At 41.6% G+C, this 21088-nt stretch overlaps 1 protein-coding gene across 10 annotated transcripts in view; it reads right to left on the bottom strand.

The window, feature by feature from the left end:
• The window catches only part of LOC122558412 (LHFPL tetraspan subfamily member 2 protein-like), a 174588-nt gene that overhangs the window by 74414 nt on the left and 79086 nt on the right, over nt 1-21088 (bottom strand). For 2 of the 10 annotated variants that reach the window (XM_043706980.1, XM_043706969.1), the window contains one exon: nt 668-749. The exons of 6 other annotated variants lie outside the window; for them this stretch is intronic. The gene's annotated coding sequence lies outside the window, so the exon portion shown is untranslated. Of the gene's footprint in view, nt 1-667; nt 750-10074; nt 10246-21088 lie in introns of those variants that run through there. 2 more of the 10 variants (XM_043707019.1, XM_043707028.1) reach the window with 2 other exon arrangements.

Below are 21088 nucleotides of genomic sequence, written 5' to 3'. Positions count from 1 at the left end.
TTCTGTCCTCCAAATGCAGATATAAATCCTTTTAACTGAAACATTAGGGATTTCAACTTTAAATCCTGAAAACATTAGGGATAGTTTCCTTCAATGCTATGATGCTGACGTTCGAGCTGAGCAAACAGATCAATCCATGCTACGCTGCAAAAAGAGCTCTCCTTCGCTGTTAACCAGTGTTCATGCAGCATTTGAAATATGACAGCAGGCAGTATGTGACACAGTACATTATAATTTTGCAATGCTGTCATGTGCTAACAGTGCTGTGACCACAACTCACTTCTCAGTCTATCGGTCCGAATTTTGCTGCTGAGTGGCAGTTCAGACCAAAAGTGAAGTTCAGAGCAAAAAGCAAAGTTTTGCAGATGCTAGAAATTGGAAATAAAAACAGAAAGTACTGGAGGATTTCAGTAGGTCTGACAGAATCCAGAGCGAGAGAAAGAGAGTTAACAGTGCAAGTGAAAAATCACTGTGGATTTGAAATTCTGTTTCTCCATCTGTTGATAATGCTGAGTTTCTCCAGCAGTTCCTCTTTTTGTTTGAGAAGTTCAGAGACCTATCCCATACAAAATGGAGAAGCAAATGATAGTGGCAGGAAGTCATGATTTGGTGCACAATTGTGCATAAATATTATTTCAGTGTTATCTTGACAGCTGGAGATACTTACGATGTCTCTTATTTCTTGCTTGTTGCTTATGGTTAAAAATGTGACATCAAAGCATGGTAACGTGTACAGGGTTGATACCTGTCTGTGAGGGGAAGGAGGAGAAAGGAAATAAAATATTTATATATGACTTCAAATACACTAAAACAATTTACGGCCTAGATGATGTATTTGAATCTCTGAAGTGGGACATAAATCCACAACCCTCTGACTCAAGAATCTCAAGTGACTACAGTGTCTGGGTTCCAGGGATGTGCAGGCTAGGTGTATTAGCAGGGTTATAGGTATAGGGTAGAGGATGGCATCCTTTTCGGAGGATCAGTGTGGACTTGATGGGCCGAATGGCCTTCTTCCACACTGTAGGGGTTCTATGGTTCTACGTACTACCATTGAATTCCAAACGAGGCCACAACTACACTGGTGGAAGACAACGAGTAAGTTATCCAAGTTCATTTTTTGGTGCAGGTGTCAGAAACAGTTCAGAAAGGAGTGAAGAAAATTCAACAATATTGTCTGCTCTAGACACAGCACCTTAGTGTCTGGAACCCAAGTGCTGCAGAGATTTACAGCCCTGATTTTGAAACATTCAAAAAGGGCAAGTCCTGAAAAATCGGAGGCAAGTCGCCCATCAGGAAAAACTAGATCCGAGAAAAGGTAGGGCTGGGGTGTTTGCAAAGTAAGATTCAATCTTCAGGAAAGACTGCCACTCATACCTTGTGTGACTCTAGACAATGGTTCATTATTGTTGATCCCTGTTCTCAGGGCTGCTAGGTATGAACAATAAACACAGACTTGCAGCATTGCTTGCATCTGAGAATATGGCAATTCAATTTGGCAACCATCTGGAGGATGGTACCTCTGACTGCACAACTCACCCAGCAGCAATGGAAACATTCAGGTAGCCACAACCAGGGGTGGAGCTCGGAATGTAAAATTTATGCAATCCTCACTTTGCGCCCCAGTCATCAACTTTGCAAACTTGCCTGTGCATCTGTCTCATTCATTAACCAATAGATAAGATGGCAAGAAATATGTAGCTTTGGAAGTATCTGCCCCATTACCAACAAGACAATACTGAATCACAATCATAGACATCACAATATGCCTTCCTTCTCTACCATCTGCTTCTACATTCACCCCAGTTGCCTCAATCACAGACTGTCCGGGTGGGGACAAATAATCTGAAAAGATTATTACTCAAAATAGGAGTTTATGGTTTAGAGGGATTAGCAAGGATGGAGGATTGATGAATAGGAAACTTATAGAAACAGGCACAAAACAGATTTTTTTGTTGGGTTGACAACATTGACAAGTGGTATGCCATAGAAATAAATATTTGGACCTCAACAATTTATATCTATGACTTGGATAAAGGGACTGAATATAGATTGCTAAATTTGCTGACAATACAAAATTGGATAGGAAAGTAAATCCTGAAGATGACATAAGGATAAATGAAGTGAATGGGCAAAATGTGGAAAATGAAGTATATTGTGGGAGAAGTGAACCTGTCTTATCTTAGCAGCAAGAACAGAAAGCAATTTACTACTTAAATGGACAGAGATCACAGATCTCCAAGTTACAGAGGGACTTGGGTCTCCTGGTTCATGAGTCACAATTGGTTAGGCAAGTAGTAGCCATAAATGTGGCTAGTCGATGATTTCCATTGAGAAATGCCAGTTTATCTTTTGACAAAAGTCTATTGCTGACTTTATTGTATGTAATGCTGACATTTCACCTAACATGTTGGGAGATAGAGTTTCAAAACTCTTCATTCTTTGATGGCAAATGTAAATAAGTGATCTTCGTGATTACAGTCTGTAGAGCTGTTCACCTAAGATTCAGTGATTCCGTGCTGGAGAGTTAAGCATCACAGATCAAACCAATGGCCCCAGTACCCTCCCAAGTGTATTCAGTGTTACTAAGCTGAAATAAATCCAAATATATTAAAGGTTGCAGCAGATGACAGGTGCTAGAGCTGACTATTAAATGAAACTTGAAACTTGCTGTTGGTTTTTATCAAAATTTTGTTTTACAATGGTGATACCCATTCAGGCACTTTGAATAGATCCAGCTCACAGTCGAAGGGCAAGCCCTAAACAATATGGAGATATTCTGTGGACAGTAGTTTCAAGTCAAGTGTCATAATGATATTGACTCAGACAAAGTTCTCCACCTGAGTACCTGACCTTACCCACTATCCTTTACTCACTTACCAGGGCAGTACATAAGCAATGGCACAATCCATTGCCAGCATTCATCATCTAGCATTTCTCCAGCATTGTTTCAGATTTCCAGTATTTTCCAGCTGTATTTTGTCTTTATCTGGGTGTCAGAGAGCTAGTGCTGGCTGTTGTACTGTGGTAATGGAAATTTTATTGTACTGAGAGAGTTTATGATCCAAGGGTGCAAACATTAGCTTGCTTTGGTTTAGAAGAATCAAAAATTGATTTTTTGCTTTGGAAAAACCCATAAATTGAACAGCTTTGGGGGCATTTATCTGGAGTCAGATGCAAGCACAGTTTCCTGGAGAAAGGAGTTGGTTCAGAACTATTAGAAAATAAGTTACCTCAAGGTAAAGGTTTAGTTTGAAAATTCCAGACCAGAAGTATTTGGTTAGAACCTTAGATGGATTATTTGAAGCTAAGAAAATCTAAGATCAGTTACATGAATAATCAAGGAAAAGGCTATCAAACACTCAAGACACGCAAATTAAAAGAAACAGACAAATCAAAGCTAGAGGTGTGATAGAGAGGGAAGTCTCTGGTATTTGAGTACTCGAAAGAGATTGTATTGGGATAGATTGGAGTTTGTTTGATCGTTTTCAAACTCCTGCCAATTGAGCTTCATGTAAACAGTTTGGTTTCTTCTATTTTATCTTCATGTTAAAATCAAATCTGCAGTATTGCATACTATGCTTTAAGCAAAAGACTACCAGATTTAAAAACAAAGATCTTTCAAGCCAGATTTCAATCTGGGGTCTGACTCCCCCAGTAGGAACTTTGGCCGGGATCATAACACTATCCATTTGTATATCGGTTGGTGTGCCTTATACTGCATGACACAGGTCAGGTAGTGAGGTCAAGATTAATCGATTTTGACCATGGTAAAGAGTATGAGTTCAGAAAAGCATATACATGAAATGGGAGTTGTTACTTGACAAAGCTTGATGCTGCAGTCAATTTTAATTTGAGGTAAAGGACAATGTGTTGCCTACTAAAGGTTGCAAAATAGTGACATTACAGAATAAACCTTCTCAAAAAGCTACCAATGTTTTGAACTTCGTAAAAATGTTCTACATTAATGAAACATAAAAGGCATTCTTCATTAAACTAGCAGGGAAAATGAATCAATTATTATAATTATATTTAACGTGCTATGGTACATTTGATTAATTTTCTGAACATAGGAATTAAGGTTTTTCTGCATCTGGCAGTTCAACAAAAGTCATACTTTCAGCTCTTATAGGCCTAAACTTTATTTTACTATAAAGCTATTGAACTCTGTCTTGAATGCACTGATGCTATCCACCCCACAAACTGCCTAGCCCATGTTTTCACAAACCTCTGTGTAAAGGCATCAAAACCAAACTGATAATTTTTTTCAGTTGTTAGCTAATCACAGAAAAAAATTGAGATTTTTACAGAATATGTAACATCCTTAGGTTAATAAAGAAAAACAGAACAATGATGGAGCACAATGTTTATTAATGCATTTCAGTAATGAAAAGAAACTTTTGCTAAACAAACAATGAAAGAAATAAGAACAAAATCGAAGCTCAAAAAAGGCACACACTAAGTAGAGACAAGGAGAGAATAACAAAAGAGAATACAAAAAGTTAAGGAAGAGGGCAACCAAACAATCAAGAAAGCCAAGAAAAACTGCAGAATTAAATAATAATAGAATGTAAGAAGAGACCTTAATGTACTTTAGACACAAGGAACAAAATGCAGGATAGAAATAGGGCCACTCAGGACACACATAATAAGCTCACTTAAAATGATTGCAGATATAAGAAAATAACATTTTTGCCTCAGTATTTAGCCGGGTGATTAACCTGAAGGACAAGACAACCTCACATCTATAGAATCCATCGACCAGGCCCGCTGTCAAGGAGGGGCCGCCAGCATTTTCAAAGATCCATCCCACCCTGGCAATGCTTTTCTACAACTTCTCCATCAGGGAAAAGGTACAGAAGCTTGAAGACACGCACGAGCCTGTTTCGAAACAGTTTCTACCCTCTTGTTGTTAGAATACTAAATGGACTCACAAACTCTTAGCATTCGCCTATACCTGTGTTTTGGTTTTTGCTGCTGTTTACTTATTATTTACTCATCTATGCTACTTAACTAAGTGATCTGCCTGTATTGCTCGCAAGGCAAAGCTTTTCACTGTGCCTCGGTACATGTGACAATAATTTCAATTCAATTCAGTTCAAGACATTGAGAAAACATAAGGTATTCATGATTGAAATTATAACTAAGATAAACTTGAAGAGTAGATCAAAGTCCTGGTTTTTGTCTGGTCACAGTAAAGGAAGTTAGGAAATGATAGCAGATGCACTTTGTAGTTCCAACTGTAGCCTTCAATAAATGGTTGAAGGAGAGGAAAATTCTAGGGATTTGGAGGTAGAGCAGAGGAGTGGATCTAACTAGATTGATCAGTTGAAAGAGGTGATGCAGCTACATAGTCTAATAGTCTCTTCTGTGCTCTGCTATTTGATGACCATGATGAATGGGTTGCTGGCTCTTCCTCCCATTTCCACAGTTCCACCTCCCTCTCCATGTTTCCATGGACAGACCTAGTTGACTGACCATGGTCCACCTCCTTGAGTGACTGAACCAGACAGTCCCGAATGGAAAATGCCCTGACCCCTAACTGATGGCTGTATGTATTTCCCTGACCACAGCAGCCAGAACCCTAAGTGTCAGTGCTGTCATCTCACAGGATTGGTTGTCACCTACTCCCTGGACTATAGAGCAGGGAAATATAATCACTGGAGACCTGACCATAGCCTATCCCGTGGACTGCTATCAGAGGTTGGTCCTTCCCAGACAGTGTGAGGACCTCCTGAATGATGGGCGCCTCCATGAACGTTAGTGTGGACCACTCCCCTCAGACCGAGAGACATGGCTACCAGCTCAACTGCACATGCAGTGTGTTTGCCACACAAACTGCTGGCACATGGTGCAGGTGTGAGATTGCTGTAATACATTGCCATTTACTCACTTGTTGCTGAACAGGCAACAAGCGAGCAAGTGAGCAGTCCCCTGAGATGCAGCCTGATTCAAGCTGTCAGCCAGGTTTCTCACTCTAGTTGCCCCTGCAATGCAGGTCAGTTCCTCTTAAGAGGGCTGCCAGTGGATCAGGGAGATGCCACGAAGGTTGTGACAAGGGTTGACAAATGTCGGATGCAATACCCATGGGTGAGGGCTGGGTGCAGCTGCTGCCTCTGCATTGTGCCCTGAGATACTGTTTGGTGCTGAGCAACATGGAGCCAGTGGGGAGGTAAATTCACCAGGATTGCTCCGCCTCTGACGTCCATGTCGAGAATTCTCCACATCCCTTTGTTCAGCATGTTTGGTAAGACAGGAGCCTGAATATTAATCAAGCAATTTGTACAATTAATAAAATGTTTAACAACTAATAATCCCCATTAACCAGCCACATGAAAAATATAAAAGACGGAGCAAGATGCTCCCAACAAGACAGGTCTCGCAGAACCTCTTGTCCAATTCTGCTCACATCACTCAGACTCCTATAAGATTCCCTGTGCTGTAATTACATCCACCCTCCCACCAGTGATGGCACTGTAACACCTCAGTTATGTATCTGTCAGATCCCCTGTCTGTATTGCAATGAAACCATATCATACCAAATTTCTCTGCTTCACAAACAGTTATAATTTTTAACCTAATACTCTACAAAATATGGGCAAAATGTAGGACTTAAGAATGGGAATTGAATTACGTCTGTGTTCCTTGGTGCTTATTATCTGTTAGGTAAAAACAATGACTGCAGATGCTGGAAACCAGATTCTGGATCAGTGGTGCTGGAAGAGCACAGCAATTCAGGCAGCATCCGAGGACAGGCTTATTATCTGTTGCCTTCTAACCTTGATTGCTTGAGGACTGCAGTTTCTTTTCACTGCCCATGTTGCAACACCATGGGAATATGGCTAGTAAAGTTCATTCATTCAAAGAAACAGGCACATAAACCCCACACTAGAACAAGCATGTTATTCTATTGCAAATGGAAAATATGAGCATAGGGTCCTTACAAAGGACAGTGATGTATAATAGTTACCAGGCACCTACTGCTCCATTACTTACTCATGGAAATACATAACCATTCTGCAAACTGAGTTGAGTTGTTTGACTCTGAACTATCCGTAGATTTTTAATTCTCAGAGATCACCATCCACTTAGCAGCAATATTGCATCGAAAACCTGCTTTATGTTAAGCTTCCCCAGATGTAACAAAAGGACCACCAAAGACCAGTGGACGGTGGTCTGTTTATACCAGGAGATTTGAATGTCTTTCTATCTCTGATGATGTACCTAACACTCACTTGACAGATGAGTAACTGGAACATTTATAGAATGCTCGATCTTGAGACCAATGACGGAGTTGGGAGCTTAGGACAGGAAATGTTAATATCAAACCAACTGTTAGATAGAAATTAGTTTTGTTTGGAAAATGCATGTATGAACCCATTAATGTTTTCCTTATGTTCCAGATGTAGCTGAGTGTTTTCTTTGTAACCTATGTTGAAAGTGACCCTTTTCCCATGACTACAGTGCAGCTGAAGAATAAGAATTGCACTTTTTAACTCTAGTTTGTATTTTAATATCATCATTCCTCATAAAGCAATATATGAAAGTTTGTTGAACCTTCTAACTTTCAATGGTTTACAAGTTCCCTTGTGCTCAGGCACTCTATAAGATATAACATTGCTGTCATTTACTGGGTGGAAAAAGGTCACTGTACAAATCAAAGGATTAGAATGGCAAATAGAATACTGCATTGTTAACATTGCTAAAAACAACTTGCATTTATATAATGCCTTCCATGATCTCAGGACATACCAAATCATTTCATGGTCAATTAAGTGCTTTTTTGAAATCTAGTCACTTTTCTGTTTGTTTATTTTGTTTAACAATACAGCGCAGAACAGGCCCTTCAGCCCTCGATGTTGCGCTGACCTGTGAACTTTTCTCAACTCGTCCCCCTACACTATCCCATCATCATCCATGTGCTTATCTAAGGTTTGTTTAAATCTCCCTAATGTGGCTGAGTTGACTACATTAGCACGTAGGGCATTCCACGCCCTTACCACTCTCTGCGTACCACTTTTGCAATATCAAAAACCAAACAACCAATTTACGTTCACAAAACCTTCAATATTTTTCAGAAATGCTTTTGTTGTGAAGCCCATAATTGGTATGTTCTGTCAGTTGTCCTGAAACGCATATAATCTGCTCTTCTTAAAATACTTGCTAATCCTTCAAGATTTCTTTTACATACTAGCAAAAGTCATGGACCTGGATTTTGCAGTAGTAATGACCTGATGAAAAGTGTTAGCATCATTATGTCATTCAAACTGACAGCAACTTCTAGAGTCTGCACAATCATAGTTAAATGTGGAAATACAGAAGTTGCTGTCGGTGTTTCTCTGCTCACCCATAGAGTGTGCTGTTGCTGTCTCCTAGGTTGCAATTAATTAGAACTTACTGAATTGACAAGAAATTGGGTTTTTATGCTTTTCATCCATCTGTCAAAATCCTTGAAACAGCTTATTGAATGAGGTGTAACAGGGTTTTTAAACAGCTTGCTGAATTTATAACTAGTGCTGAAAACCATTTTTTTGACAGAAAATATTTTAGACTCAGAGATGTACAGCACGGAAACAGACCCTTCAGTCCTGTTAGTCCACGCCGACCAGATATCCTAACCTAATCAGTCCCATTTCCCAGCACTTGGCCCATGTCCCTCTAAACCCTTCCTATTCATATATCCATCCAGATGCCTTTTAAATGTTGTAATTGTGCCAGCCTCCACCACTTCCTCTGGCAGCCCATTCCAAACACGCACCACCCTCTGCGTGAAAAGGTTTCCCCTTAGGTCCCTTTTAAATTGTTCCCCACTCACCCTAAACCTGTGCCCTCTAGTTTTGGACTCCCCGACCCCAGGGGAAACAACCTTGTCTATTTATCCTATCCATGTCCCTCACGGTTTTGTAAACCTCTATAAGGTCACTCCTTTTGTGCAATGTCAATTTCTCTATTATGATAATAAAATCACACACTTTTAAATAAATTTTCTTTTCCAGCGAATGATATTTCAGCTTCTACCAGAATTACAAATACAGATCTCAACAATTTATTTCCCCATCAAGTTTCTTGAAAAGTAGACAATTTTACATCTTGTCTCTGGGTGCATGTGACTAGCTGCTCTCCTTTTCACTGGACACAGAGCAGCTGTTTTGGTCACCCACATCAAAGGAATTCTAGGAAAAGGGAAATCTGTGCCACAGAAATTGTTAGTCCTTTGTTAGTCCTACTTTGAGGCAATTGCTTCCTCACCAACATTCCCCCACTGCAACTACAGAAACTCTGGATACACCCCCAGAAATCCTGGAGTCAAACTGAACTCTAAATGTCAACTCTCTTCACAAATGCTGCTGGAACAGCTGAGTTTCTCCAGCATTCTCAGTGTTTGCTTGTTTCAGAGTTCTAGCATCTGATTTTAGCCCTGAAGAGTACTACATTGAACATAAGGTTGAATGTACAGAGAGCACGCACCATGCTTTAAAAAATAACCTACAAATCCACCCCAGTGAATGCAAGCTGCAAAGAACTAAACACTGTTTTCTCTGATGGACAAAACACAGCAAGAGTTGACAACCCAGGCTATCTCATTTATCAGAGCAGGGTCACAATCCTGGAGGCAATGAAGCCTTTCTCCGCTGCACGGAAAGAAAGCAGAAAGATCTTATTTGCAGAGTTTGCTGTAGCGAGCACTCGCTGACATTTCACAAGCTTGCAACGAGCCCAGCTGGTCTGTTTTGTTTTAACCAAATTCTGTAGGGCTTCTACAAAGTAGTTATGTGCAATCTGTTGGTTGCTGAGTATTAGCAATGGTGTTTCCACAGTACTCTCCAGATGGTGTGTGTAAACGTCTGACTATCATTGCTGCCAATGGGATTACCAGCTGCCACAGACCGTTATCCCCGGCCCATCAATCAGCTTTCAGCAAAGCCTTCGACCTCTCGGGTTACCTTTCCACACCAACCCAGTCAACCGAAAGTTGCCTCTGGACATCTGCTAATCAAATTGTTTCTAAACCCCGTCTGTAACGATCAAACCTGCTTAGGCATGGCGCAAACACTTAAAGCAACATTCACTTACCTACCTATGGTCAGCTTTGCTTAAAGAAACCACAAATGTGTTGGTTTTCTCCACTGACCCACTGAATGGAGATTGCTGGCTGTGTGAACAAGTGCTTGATGATAACTCGTCGTTGTTTTTATGCCAATGAGTGCTGAGCAAGTGTGCGACTGTGCTGACAGTGCAATCACTGGAGCAGATGGTGAGAGTCAGAGTGGGAGTGAGAGCAAGAGGCAAAGCGTAAGACAGCATCGACTCATTGTTAAGCCAGTGAGGCACTGAGCTGATTTACTGCCTTTCACACAAAACAAGAAACCTGAATGAGAAAACAGGAATAATTGTAGAACGGGTGCACAGAGTTAACTGGAATGCAGCCTTTTGGAGATTACACTGCAGAATCGTAAAGGGGGACAGGGACAAAGGCAAGAGGATAATAACGTGGACCTGGATTTCAATTTCAGGGAATTTCCAGTACTACCTTCTCATATCATTGCAGGAAGATGCAATTTTAACATTGGCTGACATTCCACCTCTTCCCTGTACAAATGTAGTTGGAAAACAGCAGGAAATCATGTTGTCTAGAGACTGCCCACCAACAGAAGGCAAGTGGCCATCCCGTGGGATCACACAATGGGAGAAGCTGCTGAGGGAGGGGGGAAGGCAGATCATGTAAGGACCATAACATCATAGGATACAGGAGTGGTATGTGACCATTCAGCCCATCGAGTCCACCTGGCTGATATGTTTCTCAACCCCATTCTCCTGCCTTCTCCTTGTAACCCTGATCCCCTTACCATCAAGAACCCACCTACCTTTGTCTTAAATACAGTCAATAACTTGGCATCTGAAATTATTCCACAGAGGCCAGTATTCCGCTGCCAAGTCACCCTTTATTAACGCATGAACAGTCCTTGACTTTAGTACTTTATTTCATTATCTCTGACACCTTTTTTTATGTGTCAGCCAATGTCTCGTTACAATCACTACAGCCTCCTCAGCCTTCTGTGGCAATGTGTTCCACAGATTATCCATGCTCTGGCTGAAGAAATTCCTCTTCCTCTCAGTTTAAAAGGGTCATGCCTTCACTCTAAGGCTGTGCCCTCAGGTCCTAGATTCTCCTCGTGGAAACGTCTTCTCCATGTCCATTCTATGGAGGCCTCTCAGTATTCTGTATGGTTTCAAACACATCCCCCCCCTCATCCTTCTAAATTCTATCAAGTATACACCCAGAATCCTCAAACGTTCCTCATAGGACTGGCCCTTTATCCCCAGGATCATTCTTGTTAACCTCTTCTGGACTCCCTCCAATGTCAGCACATCCTTCATTAGATAACGGGCCCAAAACTGCTCACAATGTTCCAAATGTGGTCTGACCAGAGCCTTATACAGCCTCAGCAGTACGTCTTTGCTCTTGTATTCTAGCCTTCTCGAAATGAATGTCATTGAGCTAAAAGCCAGATGATATTCCGGCAGAGCCCAGCAGGAAAGTTAAAATAAAAATATCGGACCTTCCAAAGCTTTGTGTGTTGGTCTTGTGGGGAAGTGACTGCTATTTCTTTCCTGTTCATCACTAGGACCTAATTTGCTGACCAAAATAGACAGAAACCTGACCGTGCTGCTGTGGGATAGCACCCATGCAGCTGACTTGGTGGAGCAAATAAAAGTGGTGTTCGACCAGTTCCTGAAGGCAACGGAAAGAAACTGGAATGATTTTAACTGCCTACACACTGGTCAGTCAGGACCAAATTCACCCCTTGTTTGAAAGAAACTACTCTTAAGCCCTTGTGTATTTAATTCTGACAAACCATAGCTTTGCTTCAAATGGTGGAAACCAGGGTTTAATGGTCAGGTATCAGCACATGAATCCAAGCAGCTATGGGAAATAATTACCAAAACAATACAAACTGAGGAGAATCAGTGCCCTGTCAAAGGTATGCCATTGCCACTTGATGAGACATGCTCTCGTGATCACGTTGCTGTGGATAGGTCAAAATGAATTAACTTATCTGAGATTAGATTAGATTCCCTACAGCGTGGAAATAGGCCCTTCGGCCCAACCATTCCACAACGACCCTCCAAAGAAGAACCCGCCCAGACCCATTGCCCTCTGACTAAAGTGCCTAACACTACGGGCAAGTTAGAATGGCCAATCCATCTGACCTGCACATCTTTGGACTGTGGGAGGAAACTGCAGCACCCGGAGGAAGCCCATGGGAGAATGTGCAAACTCCACATAGACAGTCGCCTGAGGCCAGAATCAAACCTGGGACCCTGGTGCTGTGAGGCAGCAGTGCTAACCACTGAGCCACTGGCAATCTTTTATTTTTAAACTATGACTTCTAGTTCTAGATTTGACCTGAGTTTTTCTTTGAGAATTTGCAGCCTCAGCTTCCAGTCACAATTTCCCTTTAACCAGGCAACCGTGTGCCAAAAGCAGCAAGTCCAACCTTTCAGAAAGGAAGACAATCAGATGTAAATACATCAAGCAGCAATACAGAGTGTCTCTCAGGTAGCATTCTCGGGTGCTTCGCTGTGCTACTATACACTGACCCCAGCAACAGCAGTAGGTACGGCCTGCTATCTCCCCAATTGGATGTGAACATAAGAGGTATAGTTAGTAAGTTTGCAAATGACATAAAAATTAGAGATGCAGTGGACAGCGAAGAAGGTTATCTCAGATTACAATGAGATCTTGAGCAGATGGGTCAATGGGCTGAGGAGTGGCAGATGGAGTTTAATTTGGATAAATGCGAGGTGCTGCATTTTAAGCAAATCAGAGCAAGATTTATACACTTAATGGTAAGGTCCTAGGGAGTGTTGCTGAACAAAGAGACCTTGGAGTGCAGGTTCATAGCTCCTTGAAAGCAGAGCCACAGGTAGATAGGATAGTGAAGAAGGCGGTTGGTATGCTTTTCTTTAGTAGTCAGAACATTGAGTACAGGACTTGGGAAGTCATGTTGCAGCTGTACAGGACATTGGTTGGACCACTTTTGGAATAGTGTGTGTAATTCTGGTCTCCTTCCTATCAGAAGGATGTTGTGAAACTTGAAAGGATTCAGAAAAGTTTTCCAAGGATGTTGCGAGGGTTGGAGGATTTGAGCTATAAGGAGAAGTTGAACAGGCTGGGGCTGTTTTCCCTGGAGCATCAGAGGTTAGGGGTGACCTTATAGAGGTTTATAAAATCATGAGGGGCATGGATAGGATAAATAGACAAGGTCTTTTCCCTGGAAATGGGTCTGTGTGGGTTACTCTTCAGATGGTCGGTATGGAATGGTTGGGAGTCCAGAACTAGAGGGCATAGGTTTAGGGTGAGAGGGGAAAGATATAAAAGAGACCCAAGGCACAACATTTTCAACAAAGGATGGTGCAATAATGGAATGAGCTGCCAGGGGAAGTGGTGGAGGCTGGTACAATTACAGCATTTAAAAGGCATCTGGATGGATATAGGAGTAGGAAGAGTTTAGAGGGATATGGGACTAGACTTGGTTATCTGTCAACATGGACAAGGTAGACCGAAGGGTCTGTTTCCATGCTGGACATCTCTATGACTCTAAGCCTCAAAACCAGTCTGCATCAGCAAGCAGTTTACAGGCAAGCCAGCATGCAACCAATCAGAAACCAAACCATGTAGGGTCAAAGGGTAGCAAAGGGCCAACAGCTAAGGCCATTGCTGACAAGTCCTGTAAACACTGCATTAATTTTTGATTGCATTGGTAATTCTTCAAATGATAATATTTTGCCATGTAATGGAATATGTTCCAAACATGTCCGTCAAAAGTGACACAAACACGATGTCTTGCCAAGACATCAAGTGGAATGCTCTGGGTTTCTGAAAACCACAAAATATTTCAATTAGGGATTTAGAAGAGGCTGTTGGTCAGTTTGTGCTGGACATGCTAAGCTTATTTTATTGCTGAAACCCCTGACCTTTTTGATTTTTAATTCTGTCCCATTCAAATCTAGTTGTGAAAATTAGTTAACCAGGCAGGGCAAAACAAAAAAAGTCCAAAAGACCTTTGGATGTTGGAAATCAGAAACAAAAACATAAATTGCTGGAAAAACTCAGCAGGTCTGGCAGCATTGGTGGAGTGACAAAGCAGAGTTAACGTTTCGGATTCAGTGATACTTCTTCAGAATATAGCACCACTATTCCAGGCAGTTTTGACTGTAGGCAAGATCAGAAGAAAATTATTAAAGCTAGTTTAGCTGGATATGCTGATTTTGGATTTTATAGTTGATTATAAAACATTTTCCTGACATAAAACATTTAGCTGCTTAAGACCATAAGACATCGGAGCAGAAATTAGGCCATTTGGCCCATCGAGTCTGCTCCGCCATTCAGTTGTGGTGATAAGTTTCTCATTCCCATTCTCCCACTTTCTCCCTGTAACCCTTGATCCCCTTGACAATCAAGAGCCTATATCTGTCTTAAATATATGCTATGACTTGGCTCCAGAGCTTTCTGTGGCAATTAATTCCATAGATTCATCTTTATCTTTGTTCTGAAGGGTCTTCCCTTTACTCTAAGGCTATGCCCGCAGGTCTTAGTCTCTCCTGCTAATGGAAACATAGAGTCATCTTCCAACATCCATTCTGTCCAGGGTAAGGAAGTCTCTGGAGCAAGGAATTCTTACCCGCAGCCATACAGGGCCTTGGTGACACCATAGCTGGAATATTGTGTGCACGTTTGACATCCTTATCCAGGAAAAGATACATTTCCCATACAGGGAGCTCAGCAAAGGTGTGCCAGACTGATTCCTGGGATGGCAGATTTGCCATATGAGGAATGATTGGGTTGACTACATCTCAATTCACAGGAGACTGGAATAATGAGAGGGGATCTCATTGACTATAACATTCTGCTAAGGTTGGACAAACTGGATGTGGGGATGATGTTTCCCCAGGCTGGAGGGAGTCACAGTTTTAGTTTCCAGGGTAGAACTTTTCGGACTGAGATGAAGAGAAGTTTCTTCACTTAGACTGTGATGACCCTGTGGAAATCTTGACCACATTAGTTGCTAGAGGTGAATCTATTTAAGAAATAAATAGATTTCTAAAGGTGTCAAGGAGTGTGGGGAGTTCGGAATCAAGATAAAGCGTCAGCCAGGATCCTGCAGATCAGGCTCAATGAGCTGAATGGCCTATTTTCTACATTTTTATGAAATCCATATTGGCAAGTGATTACATTTCAATTAAAAGTTAGTCTAATGGTTACGATGTAATAGTTTTTATTAAAATTCATCTCGTTCACTGATGTCCTTTAGGGAAGGAAATCTGTCATCCTTACCTGGTATGGCCTACATTTGATTCCAGACTCATAGGAATGTGTTGTACATTTAACTGGCCTCTGAAATGGCCTAGCAAGTCATTCAATTGCACCAAAACCACTACAAAGGCTAACAAAATAAAAGAAACCAGACAGATCCCCCAACCCTACCCCTACTGCCCTACTGACCATTCAAAATCCTCCTTACTGACATCTCAGGACTTCTGACAAAATTGAGGTAGTCATAAATACCAAATCATACATAACAGACACCACTATCACCAGCCCTGCTTGTGTCCTGTCCCACCAGAAAGGACAGACCTTGTAGAGTTGGGAGGGACTTAATCAGGTAATCCTCAACACTGACTCCGGCAAACCAAGGTTTCCTCTTGAGTACCATCTACCATAATTTATAACAGCCATAAACCAGTATATCTTCCACTCTGCCACTACCAGCAAGCTAGGAGGTGAATCCTGGTTCAATGAAGAGTGCAGTAGGATATGCCAACAGCAATAACTAAAAATAAAATGCCAACCTGTTGAAGCTACAATATGGGAGTGCCTAACACCAGAAGCAGGATGCAACTGACAGGACTCTGTGGTCCATAAACTAATGGGTCAGATTTAAGCCCTGGAGTTCTGCCACATCAATCATGAATGGTGGTGAATAACTAAATGACAAGCAGCAGAATGCAGCTCCACAGATATTTCCATTCTCAATTATAGAAGAGCCCAGCACATCAATGCAAAAGATAAGGCTGAAGCATTTGCAGCAATATTCAGGCAGAAGTGTTGCATGGATGATCCGTCTCGGCCTCCTCCAGTGGCCGATACAGATACTAGTCTTCAGCCAATTCAATTCACACCACGTGATACTAAGAAATGGCTGCTGGTACTGAACATAAAAAAAAACTATTGGCCCTGACATCTCTCTGACAATAGTACTGGAGGCTTGTCATGCTCCTAACCAAGCTGTTGCATATATCTACAACATTGGCACCCACCTGATTATATGGGATATTGTTCAGATATTGTCACATCTATATAAAGCAGGACAAATCCAACCCAATAAATTCCTGCACTATCAGTCTACTCTTGATCATCAGTAAAGTGATGGAAGATGTTGTCAACAATGCTATGAAGCATACTTGTAAGGGAATACCTTGCTTTACCCCTCACTGACAATCAGTTTAGGCTATGCCAGGGCCAAGCAGCTTCTCACCTCATCACAACTTTATTCCAAACATGGACCAAAGAGCTGAACTCCAGAGAGGAGATGACAGTGACGGTCCTTGACATCAAGGAACCTGAGCAAAATGGAGTCAATGAGAATCAGGGAAGCTAGGGCTGGTTGGTGTCATATTTAGCATAAATAAGGATTGCTCTGGTTGGTGGAGATCAATTACCTCAGTCCAAGGATATTACAGAAGTTTGTTAGGATAAAGTCCAAGGCCCGGTTATCTTCAGCTACTAGGTCAATGGCCATTTCTGCACCATTTAGTTACAAGTAAAGATGTTTACCAATGACTGCACGATGTTCAGCACCATTCGTGACTCCTCAGATAGCGAAGCAGTCTATATCCAAAAGCAGCAATGCCTGGACAATATCCAGGTTTGGATTGAGAAGTGACATTTATGTCAGAAAACTGTAAGTCAATTATCCCACCTCCAATGAAAGAAAATCTAACGATTTCCCTTTGCTATTCAATGGCATTACCATCTCTTAATCCTCTAGTATCAACATCCTGGGAGGTTACCAGTGACCAGAAAGTGAACTGGATCAGGTCAGAGGCTTGGGATCATGCATTCCAACTCCCCAAAGCCTGTCTGCCAACTAAATGGCACAAGTCAGGAGTGTGATGAAATGCTTTCTACTTGCCTGAATGAGTGCAACTCCAACTCCAAGATGGTATTTCTGCAGTGCATCTTGTAGATACTCCACACTGCTGCTACTGAGTATTGGTGGTGAGGGAGTGAATGGATGGGCATTGGATAGTCAGGAGGTGATTTATTCACTGCAGTATTCCTCGTCCCCAACATGCTCTTGAAGCCATTGTATTTACATGGCTAGTCCAGTTCCATTTCTGTTCAATGGTAAACAACAGGATAGTGATGGTGTGTAGTGATGGCAATGCCATTGAATATTGAGTGTTGATGGTTACATCCTCTTTTCTTGGAAATGATTATTGTCTGGCACTGTGTGGGACTCATTTCACTGACCGCTTGTCAGCCTAAACCTGATATCGTCCAGGTCTTGCTGCATTTAGATATTAACTGTTTCAATATCTGAGGAGTCACAAACAGTGCCAAATATTGTGTACATATTGTGGTAACATCCCTAACTCTGATCTTATGGTGAAGGAAAAGTCATTGGTGCAACAGCTAAAAATAGTTGTGCCAAGGACCTCCCCTGAGGAACTCCTGCAGAGATGTCCTGGAGCTGAAATGACTGACTTCCAACTGCAACCATCTTCCTTTGTGCTATATATGACTACAATCAGCGGAGAGTTTTCCACTGATTCCCATTAACCCTGGTTTTGCTCCTCGATGCCACACTTGCTCAAATGTAGCCTTGATGGTAAGGGCAGTCACACTCCACCTTCGGAAATAATCTGTTCTGTCCATGTTTGAACATAAGCTGTAATAATGCCAAGGTAAGAGTGACACTGCCCCAACTGAGATCTTCAGAAAAAAATTAGATGATTATCTAAAGAGAGAATTTATGGGCAAGCAGGAAAAGACAGGAAAGTAGGACCCGATGGTTTGCTCTTTTCAACAGATGCCATGGACGCTGTGAGGTGAATGACTTCCTTCTGGTCAGTAAGAATTCTATGATTCCATTCGATGATTTACTTTAATGGCAGCAATGCGTAATTTAAAGTGTTAATATGGATTACTTAACAAACGGGGCTCTGTTTCCAAAACGTGGACGGAAGTCGACAACAATTATAACCAGAAAGATTATCGGGATGACACAGGTAATTTATACTTGGCTCATTGTGATTTGCGCACCTTGAGGTCCGATTTTCAACAGGTCTATTTTCAAATAAGTCAAATATAATCCATTGACCATCTCATGAATCCCACTGTTGTATTTCCTCAAGCATATAATATCTGGGGAAAGAAGGTCAGAGGGTCTGTATGAGAAACAGTCTCACATATTTATTATCAAAGGCGGGATATTTTTCAAGACGTTTCTAAAGATAAATGACCAAAAAAAGGGATATTTACATGTTTGGGACTAATCCAATTCCCACTTAAAGGAGGCTACTGTTTTACTATCTATTTCAGTCTTCAGGCTCTATATTTCATTTCACCTGCAAACATGTTAGATAGTCTTAGATTGCATAGGGTCATTAGTTTTCCCTTGGAAGATGATGGAAGAGCATGTTAAAATCCTATACATTTTCCAGTAAGCCTTTTACCAAGATTAGAGGTCAACTATTAAATCTGGCTACATTAACTTATACACGTAGTGAGTAAAGGCATGGGTTTTAGTTATGAAAACTGTTGTCTAGTCATGCATTCAAGACCAAGTGGGCTAAACTGTAACAAATGCCATTTTGTTAAAAATTTTCACAAGTTTTTTCCCAAAGGGTATAATTAGCACAATTCACCCTGGGATTAGAACAAGCCTCACTTTTAACTCTAGCTGTCACTATGACAACAGAAGTACATGAATCACTAATGGCCCTATTTAAAAATGTATGGGCCTTCACATCTCCCTGTTGGCTACAGATTACAAAGTAAGCATCATTAGGACTCATTTACAAGGGAAGTCAGTCAATAGGTTACAGCATTATTTCTGACTTAAGAACTCAACAATCTGAAAAATTGAATTTTTGCCCCAAATTCCAGGAACAATAATAATTTAGTCGTCCTCCATCCACCATGAAATACCACCCAATAAATTCACAATGACCAATGAAATTCACTTCTGTCTAATGACAGTTGGCTAATGACAGCCAGGACTGCAATTGGATAATGTGCTGGAATTTAAAGCAGTATGGCACAACGCAGAGCTGATGAGAGACATTTTTTTAGATCATTTAGAGTAATCTACTTCTTTAGTAACTCCTAAGCTGGTGGGTTCTGAGGGAAATATACCAGACGTCAGAACCAGGCAAACCACTGAACCACTGAATGGAGAGAGAAGCCATCATTACGGTCAGCTCATCCAATCCAAGTGACCATTCCAGGACAACAAAAGAAACCATAGTAAAAGGCAAGCAGCATTCAATCAGCTTTTGAATGGGCAACGAATGCAATGTGTGCCTTGATATTGTTGCATGAGTCTTGGTGCACCATGTAAAACAACTGGCAGAACTTAAAATTGCAATAAGGTGTGAAGTGTCTGAGAAATTCACACACAAATTGTAAACTTAAAGCAAAGTTTCACACTTAATGGTTGTTAAGTGTTTGTTAGGTAAATAGACAAGGGAAGAAATACTTGGCAGATTTATGTGGAAGGTCTTTTTGTTAAAATGAGTTTGTGTGGCTAAAATGATGTTGTCATTATCAGCAATTTCTGTTGGACAATTGCAGGACAGAGTCTGGGCTTCTAAATATTTATGGCTTTTAAAGGCGCAATAAAAAGTTACGTATAAATGTAAAATATTGAATTCATTCTTCAAATCAGACTTCCTAATGTTCAGTTTGGGTTCCACCAGGGCCGCTCAGCTCCTGTCCTTGTTTCAGTCTGGGATCAAACATGGACAAAGAAGGTGAATTCCAAAGATGAGATGAACGTGACCGCCCTGACATCATTAGTGCAAATGTGTGGCCTCAAGGAGCTCCAGAAAAACGTTCAATGGGAATCAGGGGAAAACGCTCTGGAGCCATACATAGCAAAATGAAGATGGTTGTGGAGGTCAGTCATCACAACTCCAGAACATTCCTGTTGGAGTTCTTTAAGGGTGTGTCCTAGGCTCAAACCATCTTCAGCTTCTTCATCCAGGACCTACTCTCCATCATAATGTCACAAGGGAGGATGTTCACCAATGATTGCACAATGTCCAGCACCATTCACAACACCTCAGCTACTGCCCAAATGTGCAAGACCGGGACAATATCCAGATGTAGGCTGACAGGTGACCATCTCCAGCGAGAGAGAATTCAACCATTGGCCCTTGCCAATCAATGACATTACCCTTGCTGAACCCCTGACAATCAACATCCTAGGGGTTACCATTGACTAGAAACTGGAATAACTATATAAATACTGTGGCTACAAGAGCAGGTTGGAAGCTAGGAATCCTGCAGTGAATACCTCACTTGTTGACTCCTTAATGCCTGGCCACATTTATGAGACACATGTCATAGCGTCATAGAGATGTACAGCATGGAAACAGATCCTTCGATCCAACCCGTCCATGCCGACCAGATATCCTAACCCAATCTAGTCCCACCTGCCAGCACCCGGCCCATATCCCTCCAAACCCTTCCTATTCATATACCCATCCAAATGCCTCTTAAATGTTGCAATTGTACCAGCCTCCACCACATCCTCTGACAGCTCATTCCATATAAGTACCACCCCCTGCGTGAAAAGGTTGCCCCTTAGGTCCCTATTATATCTTTCCCCTCTCACCCTAAACCTATGCCCTCTAGTTCTGGACTCCCCAACCCCAGGGAAAAGACTTTGTCTATTTCTCCTATCCATGCCCCTCATAATTTTGTACACCTCTATAAGTCGCCCCTCAGCCTCTGATGCTCGAGGGAAAACCATTCCAGTCTATTCAGCCTCTCCCTATAGCTCAAATCCTCCAA

Source organism: Chiloscyllium plagiosum, chromosome 2, assembly GCF_004010195.1.
Source record: "Chiloscyllium plagiosum isolate BGI_BamShark_2017 chromosome 2, ASM401019v2, whole genome shotgun sequence".
NCBI lineage: Eukaryota > Metazoa > Chordata > Chondrichthyes > Orectolobiformes > Hemiscylliidae > Chiloscyllium > Chiloscyllium plagiosum.
The sequence above is the reverse complement of the archived record's forward strand: the minus strand, read 5'-3'. Positions and strand labels throughout refer to the sequence as shown.